Consider the following 26,138-nt stretch of genomic DNA (forward strand, 5'->3'; position numbering starts at 1 on the left):
ACAAGCGACCACGAAATTAGTGAATTTATATTTAACAATTAATATGACTTCTTGATTTTTCAGCATAGAATTAATTATTTAGTTTATTTTTGTAATTTTAAAGTTTCTTCACTTTGATCATAAATTCAGACAGTTTGAGTCTTGGCCTGTACATAATGATCAGTTAATTATAATTATTGGATTATGTAAATACCATCTAACGCGGTTTCAGTTAATAATTTTGAAACGTTTATTCTCTTTAAAAAAAAAAGTTTAATTTTAGTTCGTTCACTTCGTATTTTTTTTCGGCATTGTTAACCCACAAGGTTTAAAGGTGTCTGAAGGATGGAGTTTCAAACGACAGGATGGTCCATGAACGAGACATCCATTTCTGTAAGCTCTTCTTAATGGTATTCCGCTGGGCGGTGTCATTTTGTAACAAAACTCTCATCAAATTTGCGTTTCGCCGTATAAATAGGCAGCTATTGTTCCAAACAAAACACTGGATTGACAGGATTTCCTTTGGGTAACGAAGAAATTATAACGTTGTGGAGGGACAGAGATAACCTGGGGTTTAGTAAATCTCAAAATGGATTTGCTATTGTCTGAGTAGTTGAGTTAACAAAGATTGTGTACATTTCATTATAATGATTTATCTACACGAATCAGGGTATAACAGAAGCTGTAAAAATTTAGTGCCAAGATTTTATCATCGATCCCCACAATCTACGCAATATGAATTGCGACTATTTTGAACCAGATTTAAATAAATATTAGACAAAAAAATAGTGGCGATATTTGATTACAGTAGCTGAAAGAATCTTGTTGATTGCAAAATGCAATACTCGTGATAGGAGTTGAAAAAATTAATAAATTAAACATTAAGTATTAAAGAAAACCAAAATTCGACTGAAAATTCAAAAATTCATTTAATTTTGTTTTGAAGGTCATTGACATTTGATAGCTGTAGTCTACGTCAATTGGATTATTCATAAATCTAGAAAAATAAATTTTTTTCCCAACATTAAAGTAATATAACATTTAATTAAAAAATGGAACTATCATTCCAAAGTGGTGAATATTTTCCATGTATTTTCTGGAAAAAAAGAGATCTACACCATACGAACATCGTTTATGAAATTTTATTTAATATCATTTGACTGATACTCATGAGAGGTTAATTATCAATGATATGTTTTTCGAAACACCTTTTTATTACGAAATAAAGTAATAACGTTTAATAAAATCACGTTTTTATAATTAATAAAGTAAATAACAAAGACAAACAAATTTCGTTCGTAGGAATTTATTTACGGAGAACACATATACCGTTAAAGTAAACTTATTGCTTAAACATTGTGAACTCACGTCGCAAGATACAATTTCAAAGTTTGTAATATGTTTACTTAAAAAAGTCGAAGGTTAAAAAACTCACTTAGGTCCATGAGTTACGAGCTATATGTATTTATTACTCTATGTATGATTAACTATTATAAACTGATTGCTGTAAACATTCGTATTTTCTACGACAACGTTATCATCACAAATATTTGAAATTTAATATTTTATATTTGTAAATTTGAACAAGCAAACCGGTGGGGGATATTTCGCATCTCTCTTTCTCACTCTCTTTCTCCCTCTCTTTGTTTAAATTTACGAAATTTTTTAAATAAAACGATATTTATTCATTCTCTTTTTCTTTCTTCTCTCTTTCCCTCTCTCTCTCTCTCTCTCTCTCTCTCTCTCTCTCTCTCTCTCTATCTATCTATCTATCTTTCTTTCTTGAATTATAAGAGAGGTGGTTTAGACTTAAATTTGCGAAATTTTTTAAATAAAATGATATTTATTCATTTTATTCATTCTCTTTTTCTTTCTTCCCTCTCTCTCTCCCTCCCACTCTCTCTCACTTTCTCTCTCTATGTTTCTTTCTTAAATTATAAGAGAGGTGATTCACGACTTAAATTTGCGAATTGTTTTAAATAAAATGATATTTATCCATTCTCTTTTTCGTTCTTCCCTCTCTCTCTCTCTTTCTCTCTCACGTTCTTTGTTTATAAGAGAGGTTGTTCACGACTTAAATTTGCAAAAAATTTTAAATAAGACGATATTTATTCATTCTCTTTTTTTTCTTCCCCCCTCTCTCTCACTCTCTCTCTCTCTCTCTCTCTCTCTCTCTCTCTCTCTTTCTTTCTTTGTTTATAAGAGAGGTTGTTCACGACTTAAATTTGCAAAATTTTTTAAATAAAACGATATTTATTCATTCCCTTTTTTTTTTCCCCCTCTCTCTCACACTCTCACTCTTTCTTTGTTTATAAGAAAGGTTGTTCACGACTTAAATTTGCAAAATTTTTTAAATAAAACGATATTTATTCATTCTCTTTTTTTTTCTTTCCTCTCTCTCTCTCCCTTTCCCTCTCTCTCTCTTCTTAATTAATTGTAAATGTGCGGGATTTTGTAAATAAAAGGATATTCATTTATTTATTCACCCTTTCTTTTTCTCTTTCTCTTTCTATCTCTCTCTCTCTCTTTCTCTCTCTCTCTCTCTCTAACTATCTACAAATCTATGTATATATTTCACTCCCTATCTATCCCACACGATCGTACACACCCACATTACAAAAAGGGTTCTGAATATACACTAAATCAATGATGCTTTGTAACCTTATATGTCCCTGTGGGTTTAATCTTTCCTCGTAATTATTAACGTATTGAAAATTTTATCACATCCAAGCGATTTACCGTTTGTAGGATACAAATTGTGAGATATAACCTGACTAGTTACAAACGTGATCATGATCAATAATCCACCATTCTCTTAGGATTATATGCTAATCAGTAATGATCAAAACCTACTCATTTTTCTCCGTTTTCATGCGTTAATAAATGATTGGGGAATGTGAGCAATCTTGCCCAACCTAGTCGTTGACGGCATTTTATTCAGATTTATAATCATATAAAACGAATTTCATATTTTCGACACCGAAATTAAATTTCACAACGCTTATCTAAACGCTCGATTTTATTCCGGCCAATAATGTTAGTGAAATTTCAATGAGCCGAGTGAATAAGGCCTTTATAATGCTCGAAAAAAAAGAATGAAAAATGTTTTTTACATTTTAATTTCTTTGGGCCTATTTATCGTCGACCGTGTTTTCATCGACGAGGCCAACCGACCGAAAGGTCCGCTGATTTTCCAAGCCAACAATGAACCACTTTTGTTGTGTTTCTTCTTTTGTTATTCTGAAAACTTCCTAAAAATATTCTATTTAAGAAATATTAATTTATCTAAATAAAAACAAAGAAAGTAAAGATATATTTTTGGTGACTATATATAGACGATATACAAACCTAATAATGAAAGGTTTTCGTTATTACATAAATAATAATTTCAATTACAGGACAAATGATTAAACTAAAAACTTATTCAATTGTTTTACATGCAAATTTAGATTTCTAAAATAAAAAATAGTTTAAAACGCCGTTTTTTAGAGGCTCCACTTTATCTATATTTCAGTTATGATAGCTTAAATCTTATTTTTTAAATTGCAAGACTAATCGGCTGTTAAAAAAATTATATTGATTTGCGGGTCAGTTCTCACAGCAATGCTGAAACCGCTAGTTAGTCACGGCGAAACACTCGACGTGAAGTGACACTTTGTTACGTCATCAAACAACTTCACTAACATGCCTCTTTTCCAAGATGGAAGACGTTGATAATTCTAAACGGTTGTTTAACACTTTAACACTGGAAGGGCACAAACAAATAAAAAGTGAGGTAAAAACAACAGAAACAGACCCAGGCCTATTACGGAACAAGTCAATAACAGATCAGGTTTTCATTGTAAATAACAAAGCGTAAATATCTAAATTATTAGTACTTGAACTGCTGAGAATACACACACACACACACACACACCTTCTCATTTTCAGTCTTTCTCTCTATCGGTCTATCTATCTATCTCTCTTTCTCTACCTTTCTCTTTCTCTCTCTCTCTCTCTCTCTCTCTCTCTCTNAGAGAGAGAGAGAGAGAGAGAGAGAGAGAGAGACAGAGAGAGAGAGAGAGAGGGAAAGAGATAGATAGATAGATAGATAAAGAGAGAGATAGATAGAGAGCGTTTTGAGGTTTTGATCATTACTGACTAGCACCTAATCCTAAGAGAATGGAGGATTATGTACCATGATAGGATTTGTAATTAGTCAGATTATATCTCAAAATTTGCATCCTTGATAAAGGTTCATTGGGTAAATGGCCCTGATGCAAGAAAATTTTCAGTACGCTACTTACGAGGAAAGATTAAATACAACGAAGTTCGTGTGCGAAAAGTAGGGAGTGAATGATAAAGGCAGACAGATTAGCTTAAAGTGTGAGAGAAAGAGAGAGAGAGTGAGAGAGAAAGTGTTACATTAAATGTGTATGTGATACAAATTGATAACAAAATGATAAGCATATTTTGGCTCATATATCGTAATGGTTTATTGAAATTACTATTATTATAAATAATGTAATAGTAGATAAAAATGGTTTGTATAATAAAATATCGACTGGACACGGAGTATTACTGAAACCCGTTAGGCCAAAACAACAGTGGAAACTTTGATGCTGGCAACGTTTTATAACAGGATTTTATTGTTTGCTTGCGCTTTATACCAAACAAGTTTTATGTATCGTATACACAACGGCCATACGGATTCGGAGATAAACGATCAATGGGAAAAAACGAGAAACAGTTACAGTTCGGATTGAACTTTTCATCCAGTGTTTCAGGTCGAGTAAACAACCACGTCCTCCTACCGATTTGCTAAATCCGTGCAATTATCGAACAAAACTCGTATGCAATATAATCTATCTTTTTTTTCGGTTGAAAATTTTATAACGGAGTTAATTTAATTTAAATGAACGATATAGAAAATAGGCTAGAACGCTGTCTATTTATAATTTCCTTTGTTGTACAGTAACCTAACCTATGCTAATTATTATACATATCACTTTCCAAATAAAACGTACAAAAATTCATTTTTAGTTTTCAATAAACAACTTGTTTTACTTAAGTTAAAACCGTGCTCCGTTTATACGTTTATCAATAAAATTGTTTGCAAATTTAAACAAAATGTCGCTACATTACAACATCATAAAACTTCTTATTCAGTACATTGGTAAATATTGAATAACTGAATTACTATCGATTAACGGTCACTAATCTCTACACATAACTGAATTATATCCAACCGTTTTTATATACAATTAACTTAACTCTAGGCTATAAATATTAAAAAAAAATAGTTTCCATTAAAAATTGATTTTATTCGATAAAATAAAAAAAGAGATTAGAAATTTATATATAAACTATATTTTTTCGATACGCTATGTGTGTTAAATTAATGAGCACTTTACTCTGTCCTCTTCTAGCTGGAATACCCAACAATTTTTATAAATGTGTGTGTGTGTGTGTGTGGTACTTAGTGTCGTTAATTAATGAATATTCAGAGATCGTGAGATGCGGTCTGGTGTGATTTAGGTTTCAGAAAAATATTTTCTTTATCGTGCCAACGTTTCGATCTTTATTGAGATCATCTTCAGGGCCCAGGATTTACAAATATTGTTTACATTATACAAATACATGTAAGATGTGAAAATGAATTTATACAACGATGAACACAAAGTAAAAATTTTAGGTTTAATCAAAGTATTTGTACTCACCCAAAGCGTGTTTTCTATATAGACGTGTCACGGTTGGGTATCGTGTTGGGAAGGTAAGTGAGTTATAATTTTTTTTTTTATATATGTTTGATTTTGAAAGAGTGGGTAAGGAAGTGAAAATAGAAATTCATTTTTCTATGAGGAATCGGTTCTTTGAAGTGAAAGGGGCCGTCAATGGGAAAAAAAGGTAATGGTTTTTCGTCTGGGCTTAGCTATCTTTCAGGATTATTATAGACGGGATTATTAGGGAAAGGAAGGATAAATTGTTACTGATTTAAACTATGTAGACATTTTTTGATGTGTGGAATGTAACGATTGTTTTATACGCTGTATTATATGTTTTGTGTGTTATTGATATCGAATTTGAGTTATGATATTAGCATAGCTGCGGCTGAGTTTACATGCGTCTGTTCGGTAACTGATGCTGTGTTTATATCTGTTGAAGTAAACAATTCTTAAAAAGTTACGTTTAAATTAAAAATTTAATTTTTTGGGTTGTTCAAATCGAAATTGTGTTTGTGTTTAAAATGGTGGCTAGGCATTCCTGTCGATTTTGTTCCGGTTTTTTTGCAATCAGAGATTTGTTTTTTTACACTTTTATCCTGATATTGGATGTAATTTCGATGTAACTTGCCGGACAATTTATACAATTGATTTGTTACAGATGTGGGATCTTTAATTTTGGAAAAAAGGGTGTGAATAGTTGTATAGTTTTTGAGGGATATTTTAAAGTTAGCAGAATAAATAAATGTTTTTAATTTGTGTGATAGGCCGTGGAATAATGGATATGCATGTTGGTTTGTCTGTGTTTGATAGCATTGATGTAGTGTTATTGGTGATAATTGATGGTGTTGGTGTGGGGTTGTAGTTATTGATTATTCTGTTGTTTATGTGTTTAGTGTACTGATTGTTACGGAGGATNATGGTGTAGCATCGGGTAAGTATGTTCCTGGCTTTAGGGTAATAATTCTGTGAAGTAGCACTTTGGCCGTGTTTATTATTGTATGAAGAGGATAGTGTGATGTAAAGTTGAGGATCTGTGTTTCTCGGTTTTGGATACCAATCTGTGACTAATGTGTCATCTGGTAGTTTATGACGGTAAAATGGTATTTTTCGGTTGTTTTCGACTGGTAAAAGCTGTTAAATATATCTAACGTATTTTGAATTTGATCTGTGGAAACTGCTGTCAATATATCATCTACGTATTTAGTGAGGAAGGGTAATGTGAAAGGATGTTGTGGTATAACTGTATTTAATAGATATGTCATAATTATGTCTGCAAGTATCGGGTCTAGGTTGCTACCCACGACTATGCCAAATAGTTTTTTAAATTTTTTTTAATGAGAGTAATTCAACTATATGTTATATAAATACTCGGGGTGCCAGTGTTTTTGAAAAAAAAAATTGTAAGTATGTCGAATTTGAATTCAGGGCTGAATTCGAACCCTGTACCTTTTTCTTACAATGACCCTTAACCGTTGTAGCTAACGACGCCCGATGTTTATGTATTTAATAATTATATTAGATAAATATAGTGATATTATGTATTTCATAAAATATATTTATTATCTTTATATACAATACACAATCAGCACGCTGATGACAAATTTTAAGCGAATTTCAGTTCGGGAAACAGTTTAGGGTCCGTTACCAGTCACGTTCAAAGCAGGGTTCACTGGAACGTCGTTCATAATTTGTATCAGACAATTGCACTACCTGTAAGCGACCACCGTTCAACTGATCCCTAGTTTAACCACAGTTGTGAAGGACTGATTTCAGTCTCTTTGTACTGTTACAGCTTGTCATCTTATTGATTCATTGTTATTAGTGGTTGTTGTACCAACAGATTTTTTAGTATTTAGTATTTTTATGTTAGTACTTATTTTTCTTTCGCCAAAAAACAATACCTTCATGTTGTGAGTTTTCATTAATACATATATACAAAGACATAAAAACATCATTTAAAATTTTGTTTTGTTGATCGCTTTGTAGTTTCAAGTAAAAATTTTTAAATAAAAAGAGAACGACGATAAAGGATTAATAACAGTTTTTTCATATTGGTCTGATTTCAATTTTGACAAATTAATGTTGTATATATTATTTTAGTTTAATTGCGTTCATGAATCCCAGTTTTTTGAAAAGTGTAGATAAAAACGTATATTTAAAATGAATTATTACGTGCTATTTATAAGGTAAATATTCTTTAATTTGAGAAGAACACCCTGTATACTGTTTACTTTATGTGTGATGATATGTTTTTATCGAAATAGCGATATTAAACAAAAAGACGAATTTGAAAAAAACTTCTTAGTAATTTCCATTTTATTTACTTTTTAGTAATAATTAATGCATAAATAATGTAATCAGATATAAAATAAACATATTTCAATAATAACCAGTGTCAATGTTAATTGAAGTTTGTAAGCTGGTGAGAAAAATTATTTCTGTGTGACAAATTTTGGACTAATTGAAAAGGCGTCTCTGCTATCTCTTGGGTGGTTTGCCGAGGATTATTTTCGATTAAGGCAGTAAGACATCGAAGTTCCCTGATTAAATTCCGTCGAAATATTTTCCTCTTTTCGAAACTAAGACTCTGCCAATTCAGGTTTTATTTATTTTCTTTCCTACCAAATTGATATACATCGAAACGAAAGTGTTTACAAATAACAATTACACGTAAACCAACATTTTTTTGTTTGTTATTTAAAACTGATTGGTTTGGATTATTTTCCTGTTAGGATTTTTAATTTTAGGAAAAAAAAATGTATGCTGTCAAACAAACCTGTCTATACTAGAAGTTGATGTAAGTGTATTAGTCGGAGTGTGTAGTATACTCTGCGCCTTTTAAGAGCTATTGTATACCCCGTTCAATGCTTACAGCACACCGGTGAGTCCTAGTTCATCAAAGAGCTTGATTAGTAAGTCCAGTCTCAGTGGTTGAATTTCTTCTACGGTTACTCTACCCAAAAACGTTTCTCCTGTGGGCAAAGCACCACATTTTGTTAGTCGGTGTTTCCTCTGTTTCTTAGCAGAATCTGCACGTGCCGTGTTGGATTTTACCAATCTTCTTCAGATGGCCATTCAGTCTGTAGTGTTCTGTTATGAATCTTGTTAGAATTCGCAGTTTTTTTTTGCTTCTGTTGTTTTTTCCTTCCAAAATTTGTTAGATGCCTTATATTAGTAGTCTATTGATCAAATTACTTCTTTCAATTAATTAATCTTTTTATGTGAGGTGTTGGTTGAAATGAAAAAGTGCCATGAGCGGGATTCGAACTCACGATCTTCGGCTAAATACGCCGTTGCTGCACCCCTTGAGCTTTTGTTACTTCGATCCACTAGGACAATGAGTGAATTTCACTGCTTCCTCGTTTTCATTTTGTCCTTTTGTCTAAGGTCGTTGATAGTGAATTCTTGACCTACAGAATGGCTCAGGCCCTATCAGTGGTATATCAGCCGGGCGTCTCGTTGCTCTGTGAGAGGGTGACTGTTTTGCGTACCCAATCTGTTTAGTTTAGTTTTGAAATTCAGCACCATCTTTGAGTTAATGATGTTTGAACTTAGTGCTTTAAGGGCTACTTGGCCGACGTGATAGCTATATTCTTATTTGTATCTTTTGTTCAGATTGAACTAGGTACATCTCTCAATTGCATGGATCATTCTAGATACATAACGTACCAGCAGATAGTGCCATTAACGGAAGGCTTTTTCCCTGTTTACCATTCTTTTGTTTGTACTTAAGAACCTTTGGAAGTTTTATTAGAATTAGGACATAGATAGATAGATAACATGCTTTATTTACATTAAAGAGAAGCATTACCTAATATATAATATTTAAAACATTTTACAGCATGAATGGTTATCCGTCTGCCGGAAGTTGGCTGTTGTTTTTCAGGCGTGCGAAAAAGAAAAACTAAAAATAAACTATATAATAATAGTAATAATAGAAAACTATAAATAAAAACTAAATTATAAAAACTAGCTGATTGTAGGTACAAGTAAAACAATTATAACTCGGTATTGTATTCATACCTATATTGCCAAGCATGACGTGCATAGTGTGCCAGACCTTACGACCTCTCAATATCCACGATATTTAACAGATCAAGCAACTGAGACCTGGAAAGCGATTTATACCCTAGATACAGGATACGGAGCTCTGAAAGTATGGGACACTGGGCAACAAGATGAAAGATATCTTCCCTAACTCTTAGGTTACAGAGCGCGCACAAAAAATTTCCGTCGTCTTCCTTCCATGGCACAGAATTGAGGAACTCTTGCTCGCATCTGAGTTTAAGTAGCCATCGAAGAGTCGGAAGTTTCATAGAACCACTAGCTTGAACGTTTATGTTAAAAGTTGCCTTAGAGTGGTCTAGGGCCTTAAAAAGAAGATATCTATTTGAGACCTGAGCTCGTTGCTCACAAATCTAACGATGTTGATCATCTAGCCTGCACAAAAGTTCCACGGTATAATTGGGCTAACTCAAGAGGTTTTCTAAACAAAAAGAAAAACTGCCACCATATTGAAAAGTTAATGTATTCCATTGCCGAAACCAAGAACCATTAGGTTTAATAACCTCGAGAGCAGTAATTTTGGAGATTCGGGCAACAGGGCCCTTAAGTACTTAAAACAAATGAGAAATGCGAGGAAAGCGTAAAAAGGAAAATTGTATCCACTGCCGTCTCCATATAAAGCATATAGTTTGGAGTAGAATTAGGCGATGAGAAGATCTTCCTAATAAAAAACGTTTTACTCTTTCTATCACTTCATTACGCTTGAACCCCCACACCTGGCCTGCATAACATAAAATAGAACGACACACTGCATTAAATACCTTGTACTTAGGGTAAACAGCGATTAGATTCTGGGCTAAAAAGTCACACCATAACTAGAACATCCTGTTCATGTTATCTCTAGGAGCCATGAGTACCTGATGTTTTTTTATTAGGCTGTTGCTATCCTTCCATTTTATTTCAGTCCTGTTGGATGTTTCTCTTTGATGATTCTGATGATAGTTTTGCAGGAATTATCATATGGGAGTTAATCCCAATATTTTTCTACACACCAGCTGTGGGACAAATTCTTCTCCCTCCCGTTATATGTTCTATTTTATCGGCCCAGGTTATTGTGCCCTATGTGAAGATAATCTCACCATCATGGGGTACATTCAGGTTTTCTAGTCTACAACCCCAGTTTTTTCTTGGTATTGTTCGGTTCACCATTAAAGCTCGTGTCTTTATAACTTATGTATTATTTTCGGCTGGGCTACCTATTCATGATCTCTATAGCCACATTTATACAGTCAATAGTCCTATTATTCATCCCATAAACTTTGAACTTTTTTCGTGTTTTTCCGATATAATTTCATCAATAATCACTGAACTAATTTAATTACGTTTTATGGATTATGTGATGACACTTATTCAAGTACAGCTGATTTTAAATCGTTTAGATTCCAAAATGTGACTAATAACATAGAAAACAGGGACACTAATTAAGATTAGAAAGGAGGTGAAAACCGCCCATAATTAATTTACCAGTCGTGGTTTTACCTTGAATGAATCGCGTTTCCCTCCTCTGAATCTAATCTTGATCCTTTATTGAATTTTCATTAAAACGGCTGCTGCATCCGAAGTCGTTTGCTTACAGAATCCGATTTAAATTGCAAATTACTCCTTAAACAACAGGAAATGTGTTAAACGATAGAAATTTCCTCTTTCACGACGATAATCGATACGAAAGACTTCAAGGTTTTTGTTTTTTCCAGTTCAAAGTGACCAGATGTACCAATAAGTAATGCAATATCTTCAAACACGACCGCAGGTTAGAATTTGAAAATAAGTTTTCAATTTACAGTCGGTACGTCGCGGTTTTGTAAATCAATGCCATTTGTCTTTATCAAAATATGATCATTGTACGCTTTCCATTCGAAAATTTTAATGTTTTCAGAATAAATATTCTTTTTACAATAGTTGTCGTTCTCTCTGCTCTGTCACTCTCTCTTTCACAACATCTCACCCACTCATTTGCAATCTTTCTTTAAAATTCAAAATTAAAATTAAACCACGGAAGCACAAAATTAAACATCTATTTGATCAGAACTTAAATGAGACTGAATAAAAAATTCAAATTCAGCAAAAGAAATTCATAAGGGATGTTATGTTTGTGCATGCGCATATGTTAATCCAATTAGTATCAAATTCATAGGAACGCACAATTTCTTAAAATTTGATATAAATTGGTCTTATGGTTTCGGAGTTTTCCCGGTTATCAGGAATTGACTACAGACAGACAGGGAAATTTTTTTTACTGTAAAGTCTGAAACTTAAAATGCTAGTGGAAATTTTGTTTTTAAAAGAGTACACATTAAAGAAGAACAATAGAGGAATAAAACTGTTTAGAATGTTCTGAAACTTAAAATACGAGTGGAAATTTTAATTTTGTATAGAGGCTTCCCTATGGAATCCGGTTAATACGAAATTATTTTGTTACATCCGGCTTTACAAGATGATTTAATGGAAGTAGGGTTAAATACCGTGATGTTATGCGGGTTGCTGATTAGAGCTAGGTGTTGAAATGTCGTCAGCAGTGTGATCATTAGTCATTATCTGGATCCACCTATGCTCTCTAGCGTGGTGTTTCTCCTTAGTCAGACGTGGTTTGGCTTTGCGCCAGTCGACGTCCATGTGCTGTTTCCTGGGTTCCTCCATTTGTTTATACTCTTGGGCACAGAAAAATAATTGATTGCTTTAGTTTTATGTTACAGAATTATTTATTTCGTCATTTTTGGTCTGACGATTTGTTATTGGCTTTCTACTACTAGTCGACTTCGTACAGTTTTCAGTTGCATTTTTTTGCGTTTTTATCAGAATTGACTACCAGGTTGTTATTTTAAATCAGAAATTTTACAACGGAAATCTGTAAATCGGTAATTTTTGAGAAACATTTTGATCAGGACTGGATCAACGGTTAACCAAGTGTGGCTACAAATGTCTCGGAATAATATACTCAATAAATTTTTATAATACAACGAATATATGTGTATATACTGATTTTAAATTTTGACTGCTTAGTAATTATGTGAAAGACTAAGGATAAGTCCAATTTGAAAGAACACTCCCAGTTTTTTGCCTTGTTGTGGATACGTCCTCTTCATCAGGAAACTAATAATAATAATAATTTACAGTCGCTGAGGGTATGGGTCAGGATTAATCGAAGTTGGACATTAAATCTTCTCTCTGTCTTTCTCTATCTCTCTTTCTCGCTTACTCTCTCACTCACCCACTCATTCTCTCTCTCCCTCTCTCTCCCTCTCTTTCTCTCTCTCTCTCTCCCTCTCTTTCTCTCTCTCTCTCTCTCCCTTTTCTCTCCCTCCACTGATATTAAAATTAAAAACCCACAAACATTACCATTACATCTTCCCAAATTATCTGTTGTGCAAAACATTGACATTTGTATTTAAGAAAAGTTAAAAAAAATTATGTATATATATATATATACAGGGTGAATTGCTACTCGTGCTACAAACTTCTCCAGTAGATTCTTCACCCTAAAATGAACAAAAAAGTTCATATTGTCCATGGTCCGATTCTCAACNATATATATATATACTAGGTGGCCCAAAATCATGGGTCAAAAATTCAAGATCTCATAGGAAATTTAACGCTGAGTAAAAGAGGTCCTATAAAGCCGGGTCCAGAAAGCCTTCCGTACAAAGCTAGAGTTAAAAAATCCAAAAAACAGGTTTTTTGATCTTATTTGTGCAATAGCAAGTCAACCGCTACTACTAAAATAAAACACCTCGAAAGAACATTCATAGTGCATTTATTTCAGCGTCGAATGAGATTAAAACCAGCCTCATTGGTAGAGAATTATAATTTTAGTGCTTTTTGAAATTGCGGTACAAAAAAATTCACCGTTTCTGACATTTTTATCGATAAATTCAAAAGATCCACCTCTACTAAAAAATGTTCCGAAACAAACCTTTTCGGCATGGAGTTAGTTCTTCGTCAAAATAGCGAAAATGAGTCTAGTTTGGTCTTCAGGTAAAAGGCCCAAAGACAGGCAAGAATGATATGGTACACTGAACCATGATGAACAATTGCTTTTATTATTAACAAACTTTTGGTAATGGGTTTTAAAGAATAAAATGTAATATTCATTACAAGATGCGTACGGTTTCAAAAATTTTTAAATAACACCTTCAGATTAATTGACTCTGTGGGATACAAAGATATAAAGTAATTAATTTGCCAAAATTGGAATATTTCACCAATTGGACTGGGGTTAGTCTTTGCATTTATATACATGATCGGTTCTTTGGTAAAATGCAGAATTCTTCTAGGGGTATCTTTATTTCCGATATGATACACATCTTTTGGAGTAACAAATATGACGATCTGTTCATAATATGGAAGTTGACGGTTTCAAGCATAATGAAAATTAGAAATTGAATTTACAGATCAAACAGCCTTACATTCTATATCAGAAACAGTCCAGTATATTTCCAATTAATTCTGCTTATAATTTCCTTCTCATATCGAATACTACGAATTCTACACAATCAACATTATTTACTTTTATATTTATTAAATTGGATGAAAATTATGTTGCTTTATGGATTGAGGACTATATTTAAAACCAAAAGATTTACATTGAAAGAACACCGCTAAGAATAACATGATGTAATGAGATTTAATATAAAACTCGTTTGTTCAATTTTAATGAAAATTCATAACAAATCTAAAAATCGGTGGCTATTGCATTTTTAAATCATTTTTGTGCTAACGAGTTTGTTGTTTCTCTTGTGTGATGACAAGTTTGCTGCAATCATTTATCCGACAACGACGTTTATGTTTAAATTACGTCACATATCGTTCAACTAATGAAAAATGATTAAAAAAAAACAACTGAATTTAGAAAGAATAACAAAACAAAAATCACAAGAACAACAAAAGAAAAAACAATTGGCTAAATTAATAAATGCTATACGTAAATATTTGCGTCACCGTTAATTATAATTTTTAATCATTTTCATTTATTTCATTTCTTCTAATAATCAATCATTTCAAATTAAAAATGAAACCATTACATAATAAATAATTGAACGGCTGTCTGAAAGGTAATTTTAATTCAAATTTATTATTCATGAGTGCAGTCAAGATAATTTAAAAAAAGTAGGAAATTAAACTTACTATAAATTTATCCATGTTTTTAAGAAATAAATAATTTATTGTCTAATTTTTTGGACTTTGTAAACATAATAAAATCCATAAGAATTATGGTTTGAAAAAATAATTATATTATTATACTATAATAGATATTCATAATTATATTATATATTCTTTTTATCTAAGGTCTTAATTAAAATAAATAATGCGATCAATTATGACCGCTAAATACATATGGATTATTATTATTACATTATTAAATTTATCCAATATGCTTTTAACAAATAAATATTTCATTGTCTAATTTTTTGGACTTTGGAACCATAATAAAATCCATGAGAATTATGGTTTGAAAAAATAATTGTATTATTATATTCTTATATTATAATATATATTCATAATTATGTTATATATTCTTTTTATCTAAGGCCTTAATTGAAATAAATAATGCGGTCAATTATAAACGCTAAATGTATATGGATTATTATTAGTATTACTGTAACGGTATAATTTTATAAATCAAAGTGAATTTCGAGTTTATAATCACAATAAGTGTAAGTCGATTATGATGTTAAACATTTCATGACCCATTCATAAAACGCCTAATCTGTTCAAAAGCTATTAGCTAATTTTAGTTTAGTATGAACATGAAGTAGTAGTAGTATAGTTCATACATATAATATATTGAATAAAAGTAATTTTTATCACCTTGCTACCATTACTCTTAATACTTTATTACGATTTTTATTTTGTTATTACAATTATTAATAATAATTAGTGCAAAATGTGCAGTATTACTAGTTGACTGTAATCACAATGAACGAATTTCTAATACCACTTCTGCGCTAATATTTAATTGCCAATAGCTAGAACTTCTATCTTGAACATTACTTGTAAAACTACTTATATTCTACAGTATAACATTTATTTTGTGATATAAAGCTTTTGTAACATGTACTCACATCGCTAATAAAGCTGAGAAAGATGAATAAAACGATTGGAATATTTTAGATTAAAATTTTGTAAGTCTATCTGTTTTTTCTCGTTGTAATAATTCGTGTTATTCCCAGTTTACATGGATGCTTTCTTAGACAGACAGTATAATAAACCTTGTTCATTTGACGGGTCTTTTCTTCGTCTCATATTCAGTTCGTTTTCCCATTTAAAAAATATCTCACCTTTTTTTTTTAAATATAAGGAATACTTTAAGACCTGGTTTATCAATACGTATTAGTTACAAATGTGTATGTTTGTTACAGATCAAGACCTCGCTTTGTTCTACCGCGGAACTCGGTGGGGCTGGTTAGTTTACTGGCATGACATGACGTTGCGCCTACAATGTAGCAGGTGGCATCAGAAACCCTCCTTCTCAATATAGGGTAAGTAACATTTCAATAATTTATTATCTCCATAATCGAGAGCCTGACTTTTTCGCGTGCCTCTTTCCAACATCAGATTGAAAACATGTTTTAAACTTTCAAAAAATATCTAGTTTGATGAAGTCATGAAGTTTTTAGTTAGTAGGTGTGGAGGTGTAAACTGTAATTATGTTTAATGAGAATTCTTTATAAATAATACATTACATTCTTTTAACAATCTGCAGATAATTAATACTAACGTCAAAAGCTAAACTTTGCATATAGTTTATTCAACGCATAACATTTCTCACTGATTTTCCGGACAGTGGCCCAGGCTCCAGACAGATTTACACAGAGCAATGAACGGTTCCGTTTTAAATAAAGATTCGGTTTTATAAACCCTTAAAAATATTTTACTTTCATGAAAAAGAAGAAAGTTCAATGTTCTATTGAATACCAATGAAACTTTTTATTAAGAAATTACTCTAAAAAATTGAAATGTTTTCTAGGAAGATAATCATATTTACCATCTATCATAAAAGATGAAGCAAAGAGTGATTCTCGCAAGTAATTCGGACCTGTCAATTAACATTCATAACCTACTACATCTTAATAATTAACAGTATGGTACTCAAAAGGAGAACGAAAATATACTAACGAAAAGCGTGCAGATAAAAATTACCTTACGTACAAATATCTGTCCTGCAGTGACTGTAAATAGAACAAAACAAAGAAGCTCAAGAAACAAAACCAGACAAGCAACAGTTTTATAAAATTATAAACAAAAAAATACTTTTATTTGGATTTTTTAAATCGCTTTCTTTGTATAATTACCGTTTACAGAAGAAAATGCCTTTTTTTTCTCTCTGTAACTAGATGTTTGCAAACACGGCGTCCTATGTGATATTCTGTATACTAAACCCGCAAGACCGGCGAGTGTTGAAGAAGTGTTGGCCCTCCGCGCCGTTAGAGAAGACGAGCTACGCTACACTAATCAATGAAATGGATTAAAATTTAGTAGTTTCGATTAAAATTAAATTAAACTAACTTTTAATTTACAAGACAATAATAAGACATCTCTGGGAATGCGGTTGTTAAATATGTACTCGACGAAGGATTCCAATTTAATCAAAATTTTCGATCGCATGATAAATGCTCTTTTATGTTGTAAATTATATTATTCATAACTACTTACACATTTTGTACATGAAATCATCAAAATCCGCTTTAAAAAAAGTTCATTAATTACTGAACATACCAAATAATCTATTTGTGCAATAGTTATCACTTCCAACCCTACCGGAAAATTCTCCAAGAATAAGCGAAAGCGACCCGGAGACCATGTCATTGAGTGAAGATGGAAGAGTTTTCAATGTGAAGGAGTGTTGCCAACTTTTCTTACAAAAGGTTTAAATGACAAATTCAGCATATATGGACATGTTTACTTAATACAATATTTGTAGTTGGAAATATCAAATATATGTAATTTAAAAAACTCTATTGAGTAGGATTTATTTTTTCTCTCACTGAGTTGTTTTCGCAAGTGGTATTTTTATTTGCCTCATTTCTGTGATTTGATTTCCTTATATCTTACGTTGTTTAGTAACCAAGGGGTCATTTATAAATTTTTTTAATTTTTTTTTTTAATATGGCTAAAATTTATGCTGCAAATTGGATTTGGGTCTGTATGTTGCCCGTTGCCTAAAAATGCCACTAAAACAACAAAACATGTTTCCTATCAGTCCTGTTGCTATTTTGTCACTTTAATGTGGATATCAGAAACGCTTTTAGATTATCCAAAATGTGTGGTGATTAGTGAAATACTTTGATTGAATATAAAAAAATATATTTTGCATTGTATAAATTCACTCTTCTCCACATCCTACACGTATTTGTTAAATGTAAACATGTTTGTAAATCCCAGGCCCTGAAGATGATCTCAATAAAGATCGAAACGTTGGCACGATAAAGAAAATGTTTTTCTGAAACCTACATCACACCAGACCGCATCTCACGACTTCTCAATAATTATACAAAATACGTAGGTGACATTTATAGTTTTTCCTAATTTCCTGAAATTGTCATGTCTAAATTTGTTTGTTAACTTCATTTTAAAACTAAAAATATATAAATTATATACAAAAATATATAAAATATATAATAAAAATATATAATTAATAAAAATATTTTTCGGAATTAAATTTTTTTTTGATTACTTGCAATGTTCGATATTACAATACAAATTATTAAAAGTTTTTAAACAATATATTTGAAATATAATTAGTTTGTAGGACTTCGATGATAAATTTGTAGTTTTGAAATGTTTTTCTTGCAGTATATTTTTGAAGTTGGTTGTAGTTGTTGGTCTGCAGGAAGGCGCATGTTTAACTGATCAATTTACTTTAGAAATTGTTTCTCACTGAAGAAGACGTGAAGCGAAATATTGAGTGAAACATTAACCCGCTAAAGTTTACGAACCCAATAAATTTTGATAAGTTCAGCAGTTTATAATTTATGCAGAATGAAATGATTTTCTATTTACAAAAATATCCTCGTTTCGCTAAACTTTTAAAATATCCGTCGAAATTTCTTGGTGAAATGAGTGCTTTTCCAGTATGATCTTTTAATAACTTGACATTGCACAAGTAGTTTTTTCTGCACTAAAACGAAAATGGAAAAAGGAAAACACTTTCTAATGGGGGCATTCTTTGCAGAAAAGCGGATAAGCTAGTAATCCCTGAAATATAATGACGTTTTGTATGGTATTAAAGAGAATCCCCGAACAACACCGGGCCGGGGGTGGCCGTTGATACGGGGTAAAGGTGGGTCCCAATTGACTGTCGTCCAGGAAAGTTTGTCCTGGTGTCAACAATGGCCCGGCGATAAGGGGGGTAGACAATGAGGGGGTAGACTACGAGGGGGTAGATATACGGAGGAACCCCTTCATTCAATTAGGACGGAGAAGGGGTGGCAAGTGTCACAGATACCGGAGCCGCCTCCAACAGATATTCAACCGGCAAAAATACAACTGTCACCCAAACCAAACCAATGACTATCACCTTTCCCCTCCAACGCTCTTCAACCGATATTCAAAGTTCCATTCTAAACAGTGACGTGTTCGAGTAAATACTAATATTTTAAACTAGGCTTTTCTGTTGCAAATTTAGTGTCACTTTCTGTATCCATTTCGACGGAAAACGTCCAACATCATTTCAACAACGTCCTTTAAACCTATTTGTCCTATTTAGGAAAAAAATATATATAATAAAAATTAATTCTTTTTTTTAAACTATATTGTCTTAAATTTATATTTATGTAAGTTTATGTTAATGATCTTAACCAAAATTTATTTTTATTTTATTTTCAAGTAATTGATTAATTATCTTTATGCAAAATGAAGCTGATATATTAATAATGAATCAATTGCATAAAAATGAAATTAAAGCATTCTTTGGTTAAGTTGACCGATAAAACCATAAATAAATATAACTACAAAAGGACCAAGATCCATTCCGTATGCTCACTTCGGTGCGTGCATGGAGGTTGATTTTCCCTTTACCGTAACTGACTGTCTTTGAAAAGGCTGTGACTTAAGCTAGGCACGTGAAGCATAGTGTTCTCCACGTCTTGTTCAAAAACGGCACAGGTATCTGATTGTCACAAACCAATCCGCACTCTTCTGTGAAGAGAATAGTTCCCGTTGTTGAAACGTTCAATCGAGATGATAATTTTCGAATAGTCGCCTTTCCACTCAATGCCTTTCTTAGTAGAAAAACTTATGCTGTATGACTTTCTTACGAAGCCTTCTGATGGCTGTTTTAGAGCTCATCCTTACATTAGAGACCGTTTGAAGTTGACTACCTATAAAGGAAGCCGTTAAATGGCGGCAGTGGGTAAAAGTAATAAAAGAATCGTCTCTAGCCGTCATGCATCACGATCACGACCATTATACTCTCTTCAATCAAGGCGTAGCCCTGAACGTCAATCATCGAGGGTAGAACACGGCACACCCACTTGGAGTATGTAACGGCCGTCGTTGGCCAAAGCATCTTCCCGGGCGAGATGTTCTTGAATTGAAACCATACTTTTACAAAAAAAAAGGTTTTTACATAAATGTATTCTTTCATCAAAGAAAACCATTTAAAAGTCCAATTAACTCCCTCGACAAGATAGCTATGAAAAGGACGAAACTGAATTGATTTTCTTTATTTATACTCTAAAGATGTAAAAAGACTAGTAACACTGTAAAACTAAACAAGTTATTAATTTCACTAGTTTTTAGTAGCGGCGAATCTAGCCGAGGGTCGTGAGTTCGAATCCCGCTCGTGACACTGACTTTTTATCTCAAGTAAAAACCTTAATTAATTGCAAGTTATTAATGTTGTGTTTACATATACTAATAACTATTAATTATTTATTATAGCTGTTATTATGGAAAATAAACAAATAAATACAACTGTCCGGTTTGTTGTTTTTGAGTGTAATTTACAAGCATTGCGGTAATAATGCTTTAAAATTTGTCGTATCTACATTTCTCATTAAATATATTTGGTAAACACAGTATCATATGGTAATTAATAATCACCAATTTTTTAATATTTTTGGTTAGTAAACTCAAAAAAATGATTTTTCAATAATTTCGATGCTTAGGGATGAAAACAAATTTGGAAAAATGCTTGAAAAAGGTGGTCCATAAAACGGTACTTGCGATGCTACTTTTATAAACGGTTATTAATTTAGGCTGTTATATATAATTATTAATGTTTAGATGAATTTAAAATGTATATTTGTGTCGATATGCAATGTAAAAATGTCTAATTTTACTAGAATTTTCTTTATACTTTCTTCGTTATTTTCAATTAACAAACTTCCAAGATTCAATATGATTTTTTATTTTTTTTTCTTACTACCTGTATTCATAAAGTTTACATCTCGTAATTTGAGGTTATTTACATATTTACATTATGCGCTGTATATCATGTCTTGAGAGGAGTGGCCAACCATTGTTGGTCTCCCAGTTTTGTACAAGGTTAGTCCTTGATGAGAAGGTCCCATGTTGGACATGGATTCGGCTAGTGGGTTGAGGTGAGTGGAGAGTTTCTCGTGGAATTGGGAGAATTTGGTCGGGATTAATTTATTTACAAAGGGTATTTTGAGGTCATTATGGAGGGTGGCGTTGGAGAAATAGTAAGGAGCGTTAACTATAATTCTGAGAACTTTGGATTGGAAGGATTGAATTCGTTGATGTTGGTAGGTTTAGCGGTGTCCCACAGTTTTAGTCCGTACGTCCAAATCGGTTTCAGTAGTGTTCAGTACAGTGTTTGTTTTTTGTCGACAAATTAGATTTGCGTGCGAGTCGTTTATAGAGTCGTCTATTCAGTTACTGTCTTTTTATTTGGATCTGTTGCTTCTACGTCAGTCGTGAGTCAAGATAGAGCCTGAGGTATCGTACTCAGTCAGCTTTGAGAATTGCTGTTGAGGTGTATTGTGTGAGGAGTTTTGCTTCGAGGGTAAATGTTATACTGGTGCGCTTGTTTTCATTCATTTTTACTCTCCATATTTTGCTCCATTCTGCAATCCCATGTACGTGTGATTGGAGTTTCTCCGAAGCTTCGACCTAAATAACATTGTGTGGCGTTTAGTGACCGTTAACCAATGATTATTTGGAGATCGCGAGATGCGGTCTGGTGTGACGAAGGTTCTAGAAAAACATTTTCTTTATCGTGCCAACGTTTTACGTGCATTCTCAACACGACACGCAAGAATGACACAATTACACAGAAGCTAAACACTTTGAGCCCTGAAGATGATCTCAATAAAGATCGAAACGTTGGAACGACAAAGAAAATGTTTTCTAAAACCTACGTCACACCAGACCGCATCTCACGATCTCCTAACCATAAATAGCATTTTTTTTAATATTTGGCCCATGGTCAATTGAAAGGAAAAATTGTCGAAACGGCATTTATGTGACTTTGTTGAACATTAAAAGTTATCTTTGCCATTTTTGGTGCCTATTAAGAACAGGTGGTCCCCGTTTGGCCTCTGGCCAATTGGGGTACGTTCGCATAGCAATTTCGGATTCGTTATAAAGAGATTTATATTGTCATACATGGTCTCTTATCTCACATGTTGCAACAAAATAAACAATAATTGTTATTTCAATTTTAATTGTGGTTGAATACGTTTGTGATTTGAATCAAATTGAATAGTACAATATAAATAGATATGAATTGGTAATCAGTATATATGTTATTTTAAGTGGTTGAACGAATAGTCAATATGTATACGTAAGGCCATGTTGCAATGCTTGCAATTTCCATATCATTTAAAAAAAATGATATCATGTATAATTACATGGTTGTCTGTATTGACTGAGGTTCGAGCTGTGTCGAGTGAATCGCGTAATTGAGTCCGTTGTTGACTCAGGATCAACAGAAATTTTTTCTTTAATATTTTTTGGCAATATTCAAGTAAAACTAGATTATTTTATTGTTTCAAAACAATCGAGTCCCTTCGGATCATAAACAGAAACATACTTTCATTAGAACCGCTACTGGTTCCAATTTTTCCCTCATTATTTGCACATTTTTGTTCTACTCACAGATTTGAATGCGACGATCTGGATTTCGAGCAGTAAATATTCATAATAAGGCTGACGGAGTAAAAATAGTCTTACAAGTCTCTCGACATGAATTTGTAAGAAAGAGTGTAGCCGACGATCTATTACGACTTTCCATGGGAAGCTGGTTTTTGATGCCGCTCAATTTTGAACATGCGCAAAACGTGAATTACAACACAACTAAATATGATCCTAAAAAATGCTGTAGTAAAATAATTTTAAATTAGTGTTTAATTTGTATCAAATATTATTTAAGTGCATATGTATATTAGGAGGTCTATCGAAATCTATTATATTATTTATGCATTTATCTTTTTTTTAATTTCAACTTGTCAAGCCAATCTAATTCGCTCCCTTTGTTGAAACGTGTAACACTGTTGTATTTAAATTTAAATTGAAATTGTGTTTCGTTTCATTTAGATGGTACTTAAATTCAGAAAAATTGTTCGATTTAGGCAAGCGTTCTTTAACGATAGTTTTAATTCCTCTGCCTCCTTGTCCTATAGATTTAATATCGCTATCATTACATTAACTTTTTTTTTTAGTTTTTGCCTACCTACTTTTGGACAAGTTGTCAACCTTAGTTTCAAGTTTTGACAGGATGTTTCTAAATGAAAACGTACCTCTAAAAGCTACTCTAAAACGTTCTCGTTTAAGAATTTTTCCTTCTCTTTCTAATAGTTCACCATGTACGGCAAGCAACGGAAACGAAATGTTTCATTTTGGGTGGGATGGCTGCGTCCGATTGATGCTTCTTTTTACTAGCAACCTATCGATAAATTCACTATTTTTCGACGCCCGCTTGACCAATTAATATATTTCAATTAATTAAGATTTTAAGTTGAGATAAAAAAGTCAGTGTCACGAGCGGGATTCGAACCCACGACCTTCGTACGCCGCTAATCTACCACTCGAGCTATCGTGACTTCGATCCCCTCGGGCACTAACTTCCCATATCAATCCCACCTTTCGAATTTTCCCTCCTTTTTGCCATTTTTCAAATGTCGAGTAATCTATTTGATTCTCGGTGACAAGGGAAATGGCCGCGGAGAGCTTTTAGTCAAGTGTACTTTATTTTAATTCATTAAATTCACTATCTTTGGTGGTCCGCTTGACCAATTTATATAATTAAATTAATTAAGGTTTTAAGTTGAGATAAATATTTCATGATATACATCATTTTACCTAAGTTTTTAATTGTTTGTAATTATTTTCTATAATTAGCAGGTGCTATTGGTTGTTTTAACATACGGTCTATGAGCCACATGAATTAAGATGCTTTTTGGTTTTATAGGCGGGAAGGTCTGCTGGTAACATGGTATCAGAAGTTGTGGTTTTTCTATGTATGTCTATTTCAATTAGGTTATTTATTATACAATTTTATGTTAACAAACCATCTTTATTAATTTCCAATGTAATATGTATACTAAGGTGTAAAGAATTAATTGACTGTAGGAATTATTTTAGATCCTCTAGTGTTCATGACCATATATATAAAATATCGTCTACATAGCCTTTCCAAAAAAGACATATTTAATTATATTTGTTATTTGATTTGAAAAGATTTCGACACAAAGTGGGGATAATTGAGAACATATTGGTAAATCTTTCAGTTCATTAATTGTATTATTAAATTTACAATAATTACATTATTGGCATTTATTTAAGAGGTCTGTTATATCAGTTTTTACACATTCGAATTCGTAAGTTGTTAGGTATATTCATACGTGTTTTATCAATTCTAAAGGATTGATAATACCGAATGTAGGTTTTTAATGTGTGTAGGCTGTAATTATTTTGTCTGATGACATCGCGAGTTTGTGTATGTGGCCAGTATTGTAAAGCAGGTGATCCTTTTCCAAGTTTAAAACTCTAACGCCAAACCATTTGTACATGAGTTGATAAATTACTTTTATTCCCGAGACCATAAGACGATGTGAGTTATAGGGATCTGCCTGTTAACTACGTGGATTGTACTTTTATACTTAAGCTTTTCATGTTTTTTTTTGAAGTTGGTAAGACACAATCTTCTAGGTTTTTACTAGATTACGTGGGCTCGACGTTCAAGAATGCATTTGGTTGATTAAAACTGCCTTAAGGAATCTCGAGACTGGTCAAGATTTCGTACTTTTGGTCAAAAGGTGTTGATATAATTTTCAATATAATTAATAATCGGCATTCAATTTTGTATATATAAGTGGGAAGTTTATGGGCCGACAAACAGCTGAGGTCATCGCCGGCCCTCTGCGTGTTTTCCTTCTTTTTCTTTCCTTTCGCAAATATTTTGTTTTAAACTGAAACCATTTGAGCGTCTGGATCTGGTTATTGACTCTCCGATTTCAAATATATACTACGTTGATATTCTAGAATGCTAGTCTCTCGTTTGTACCTCAGGTTGTCAAATACAGAATAGAAACAAAACATACAATATATATATATATACATCACCACAAACGTAGATGTCTGGTCACTTTCACTCCCCCAAAGTACTCGATATTCCTCGGGGCGGGGTTATAAGCAACCCCTTCCTTTCACGCTAATAAATTACTTTTACTCTCCAGACGTCATACACTCACCCCAGAATAGTTGATATTCCTCGGGGCGGGGTTATAAGCAACCCCTTCCTTTCATGCTAATAAATTACATTCATTCCAAAAAATTAACACAAACACAACACTCGATAGAAACATAAAGGTCTGGTCATTTTCACTCCCCCAGAGTACTCGATATTCATCGGGGCGGGGTTGAACCTTCTCCACTCTCGCTAATAACTTACTTTTACTCTCCAGATTCAATTTTGTAATTCTATATTTAAAGTTTGAAGTTAAAATTTAGTTACATTATTTTGACATTTATCAATTAATGAAAATTTGGAGTAAAACATGTTATCTTTTTGCGATAACTACATTCAGAAAATTACAAAACAATATAATAAAAATGACTCAGAAGGTATGAGAATAATAATTCAGGTATCTACTTTTATAAATTTATTCTCGTATATTTAGTTAATTCCGTTGTTACCGCAAGATGGATTGTTATAAAAACATCACAGCAGGTCAGAAAATTCTAATAACCTGCATTTTCTCAGTTGACTAAATACAGTATACATTATCATTTTTAAAATTGATGGTGAATGTGCTAGTGCTGATCTGCGATTCGATTGGATTGGAGACTGGAATCAGATAGTTTTACAATTTCTGAATATATAATTATACTACAATAACAAATATGGTGAGTTTGTCTGTTTCCACCTATATTTTTTTACCGGGGCCTTTTTGGGAAAAAAACCCGAGACATGTAAGTTTTTATATT

General features: G+C 32.5%; 1 protein-coding gene across 2 annotated transcripts in view; it reads left to right on the forward strand.

The window, feature by feature from the left end:
• Positions 1-26,138, forward strand: part of LOC106665165 (muscarinic acetylcholine receptor DM1) — a 221,613-nt gene that overhangs the window by 18,993 nt on the left and 176,482 nt on the right. For both annotated transcript variants that reach the window (XM_014391400.2, XM_024229725.1), the window contains exon 2: positions 16,106-16,225. The gene's annotated coding sequence lies outside the window, so the exon portion shown is untranslated. The remainder of the gene's footprint in view (positions 1-16,105; positions 16,226-26,138) is intronic.

The sequence above is a fragment of the Cimex lectularius genome, unplaced genomic scaffold, assembly GCF_000648675.2.
Source record: "Cimex lectularius strain Harlan isolate CLEC.00 unplaced genomic scaffold, Clec_2.1 scaffold390, whole genome shotgun sequence".
NCBI lineage: Eukaryota > Metazoa > Arthropoda > Insecta > Hemiptera > Cimicidae > Cimex > Cimex lectularius.